Raw genomic sequence first — 4,533 nt, forward strand, 5'->3', positions numbered from 1 at the left:
ATCAACGAATGGACCTTCCAACAAGATACTTCAACGGCGCCTCTCAATCTCACTCAATCTCTCTCTTTACTCTCTTCACTCGCTTTCTCTCTCTCTCTTAATATGGAGGTGACTCATTAAACTGGATTTATCCTATTCTCCCTCGTAATATCATAATTTTTCTCTCTTCCCTTTCTTTTCTCTCTTTCGCTTTTTGCCTCTTGAACACTTCATTTCTGTATATGCATTCACCAAGTTCAGAGTCTCTGTCTACTTTTGTGCCTATCATGGTCTTTCTTTTTTTCCTTTCTTCATTTAAATCTTGTGTTTTTGTCTAACTAAACTTTTTACGAAAAAAATGGCAACAAACGAAAGAAACAAGCTCCATCTTTAGCTTGGATTTTAAATTAAACCCGACACCGTGTTTTCACAATAAAACTAATCAATGCACTTGATTGTATAATCAATGGTTTGCCGAGGCTCAAGAGATAAACTTGAACTTTTCGTGACCAGAAAAGCCGGTTGTCTATACTTGGCCTGTGTAGTTTAGGTTAGTTGAAGCGGAAAATTTGGAAGCAACTGTCATGGCTTTTCAACTTTGCCAACTTAATGGTCGATGGTGATTCCACCGTTTTCATGGTGTATTCCCAGGCGATAATTAGAGTTACTTAGAGGAACAAGTCTATTTGGTTAATCTCTTTTCTTTTCTTTGACAACTCGACTAACCCACACCTTCATCAGTCTCTATATGCCCAGTGAAATTTGCATCTGCCAATGATTGGCTTCTTTTGATAAATTGAAGTCTGTTTCAATGAAATGAAATGTTTGACCCGAACCGATGACATTCTAACATCTTTGATCGTATTAACTTACATTTGTTAGTTACAATTGATATATTGTGGTATAGTAATTGAATTAAAATCGGAAACTTTTGTTAATCTCTTACAACGCCATCTAGAGTTGGTAGTCACTAGATACCGAAGCTAGTCGATGGATGATCAAATCACTGACTTGAAGGTAAATAAACGACTGGCGGCGGCTGAGCTAATCCAGTCGACTCAAATTTTAAATTTCAGAATTCCGTTTTGTGATAAAAAGTTGAACTTTGAAAAATTTCAGAAATCTAGTTGATGTTATTCATAACGTGTTATTAATGAAAATTTAAATATTGTTTCTTTAGCATGTGAATTAGCTATAGAAGTAAAAAAATAGACAATTTAGCCAAACACAGTCATCTTTGACTAGCTGAGTGACTTGAAACAACTAGGTTCACTGTCTAATCACTTAAATTACAGCTTTTGTGACCATTTACTCATGGGGACAGAGTGAGTTGCATTTGTTGCGAATGGATTTTCCTAGCCACTACAAAGATCTAATTTCGCGTTTTATGACTGCTTTTTTCAAGTTTCACGTTCATATCTAAAGGGAACCAGTGACTGTCAGAGTAAATCGAGGAACACTAAAAAGTTGTAAGTTAAGGTTTTAAAGGGTAATGGGGTCAAAGCAGCAAAAGGACAAAATAGCAAATCGGCTTTTAAAATGAATATACAGAACGTCTCAAAAATAACCAACCATAGTTAACTTTTTTAAATGAAAATTAATCTCATGCAATACTCTTTTTTCATGTAGATCATTTTTCTTCTGTTAACAGCCGTTCAAGGGTTATTTAAGGATTTACGATAAATTTACGTTCTTGTATGTCATCTCGTAATCAATTTATTTACTTAAAGTCGGTTCGAATAGCTTTGATGAAGCCCACAATGACCCTGGTTGGTTATTTTTGAGAGCTACTGTAGTTGAAAATGAAAGCAGTCACATTGAACAGTATCACTATTGACTTGCCTATCATTCAGCACTATACTGTAAATCTATTGAAAGGTTTAATACCTAAATCGTTTTGAACAGCGTTAGTTTGGGCCCATAAAGGCGTTTATTGAACAAATCGAAAAATTTTATGATCGATAGTTTACGGTAAAATCACATTCAAATTTAATTCGATTGATTTTTGGTAGTTATGGGTGCATAAAGCAAAAAATGTGTCTGATTAACAGTTTCATCGGATAAATATTAGGGTGCCCGGCTCAATTTGTCACAACTTTAAGTATCGACGCTATATGGCCACAAAGTTCGAGATGCCATTTTTCGATTTTTTTCTAATTACTTTTGAATTACCAATATGTAAAGGGTTTCATAACACGAAAACCGCGTTCAAATGACTGAAACTTTTTTTCTAAGACAAAAACTCTCGAGTCAAAGTATCTTTATCCAGGGCATAGACTATTTTTTTTATTGTTAATTGCTTCTTTTCTGAGGCATATTGGAATATAAGTTAACATTTTTGATAAATGTTGACTTATTAATTGAGATTTACAAACTTCAATGGAAGTTCATTGGAAAAATTAGTGATAATCCTCTTTACATACTCGGAATAGAGCAGCTCTTTAACTCTTAGAGAGACTTTTCTTCACAAAATTGTCCACCCTTTTCATCCACCACTTACGAGTGGCTTTTTACAATTTTGTTACATAAGATTTTCCACCACCCAGATCTAACACATCCACTATTAATCGCCATTATATCTGAAAAGTGGTGAATAATTTGATGGATTTGGGTAGTGAAAAATACTGTGAAAAAAGTGGTAGATTTGGTGGAAAAAGCCGGTTCCCTTTGCCGACTTGTTAATGCGCCATCTATTGGATGGACTAAAAATTCACCAATCTACACCCCCTAGCGGCCTGCCATTAGCTGCTGCCTCCTTGCGAAGCATTTCCAATAAAATTAACATTAGGCTGATTGCAATTGCACAATTTATAAGTTTTTAGGGTAACAGTCTAGTTATACGGACACAGGGAGGAGCGTTAATTTAACACATGATTTAAACAAATCACAGTAAAGACGCTCATGTTGTGGTTTTAATAATTTTTACACAACAATGATACAATGTATTTTAACTAATATTCAATTGTTGAATTAGTGGACAAACAAATTGACCAGCAAGCCGCTTCAAAATTAGCTTTAATATCCTTCTCTATTGAGCTATTCTCAATTTTCACATTTTATTGATAATATTAAATTCAAACAGATTGTCTTGATTGGATACTGATTTAAAAGTATTGCTAGTTACGCCTTGTGTCCGTGTAACTAGACTGTTACCAAATCAAAAGATTGAGAGAAGAATGATCTATTCTGATGGTTTCATAGGTTTTTAGTCTCAAGGAGGAAACGAGGAAGGTCAAATTGAATAGGGATGATTGTCTATTTTCAGATCACTTTTAATATAATTTTTGTATATTTTTTCATGAAATATTCACGAAAAAAAAAACAAAGAAAATTAAGGATTCAGAAAGGATAGAGTTGGACTAGAAAAAGTAAGAGAAAATAACATGTATCTGAAAAATCAAATCGAGTCAAATTGAATTTTGAATTTCGGTTAATCAACCCGAAAACAAGCTTGCAAACTCATTATCGATTTCATTGAGGTACGCTATTTAAATTAACCTTAGTTTGCTATTTGTGCCCGATCAATTTGAAATAAGCTCAAATAGACTGACATTTAAATTAATTGAATCATTAAATGAACAGAGGCTCAACTTTAACTGGCCATTAATGCTCTTTGATTAGTATCATTAGTCACTCTTGTTGCTTGTTGTGACTCCCTTTTGGTCAACAATCAACCATTTAACTGACCTCATAAAAGATGGTATAATTAAATGTTATCATCACTATCATCATTATCTTATTAATGAAAACACTTTTTTTATGATTATAACAAGTAATTCATTCTTATTTATTTTAATTTATTTTATTCAGACTTTTATCGTCTAATGATGATTATCACGCTTTACAAATACAAGTAGTTAAAAGTAACTTTTTTACAATTTCTTATGTAATGAAAGAGTCATGTTTGTTATGCTAACTTCAAATCAAAATTGCTATCATCAATCAATTCAATCTTTGGCTATCAATTTATTCAATCGATTCTTTCGGTCAATCTATTGTCGTGCATAGTGGCACAGGGCTTTAAAATGAGAATGTTGTCAGTAGTAGATAGATGTTGTTCCCTTCACACTCAGAAATTCTAAGAACTTATGATCCTATTCCTAATTCTCCTCAGCCATACTTGCTGATTTCCAATTTATAAACCTTCCGTATTTCATTTAATATTTAATACAAAATTGTGATTTATTAAATCTAATTAAAACTCAAAATAAAGTGCTCTCTCTAGTTAAATCTATCTTTTCAAGATTTCATTGTTCAAAGTGTTGTTAGGTTATACGTACCTTACTAGAAATCCTTACTTGAAATTTCTAGGCTAGTTTCATGTTTATTCTTTTTCAATTTGTTTTGTTCCAAAGAAAAAAATGTAACATTTTTTGTTTTTCCTCAACACTTAAACAGTTAATCGAATTGCAACTTTGAGCAAGAAATATGAGGATGCAGCTAACGATATCGATGACAAAAGAGATAATTGGGGACTCGGGGCGGCAAAGACTTTGGATTTAGCTTGTGAAAACGTCCTTTCTTCTGCATACGAACTTTGTTTGATGGAAAGTC

The sequence above is a fragment of the Tetranychus urticae genome, chromosome 3, assembly GCF_039701765.1.
Source record: "Tetranychus urticae isolate SD_2017Ah chromosome 3, NJAU_TeUrti_SD_1.0, whole genome shotgun sequence".
Lineage (NCBI taxonomy): Eukaryota > Metazoa > Arthropoda > Arachnida > Trombidiformes > Tetranychidae > Tetranychus > Tetranychus urticae.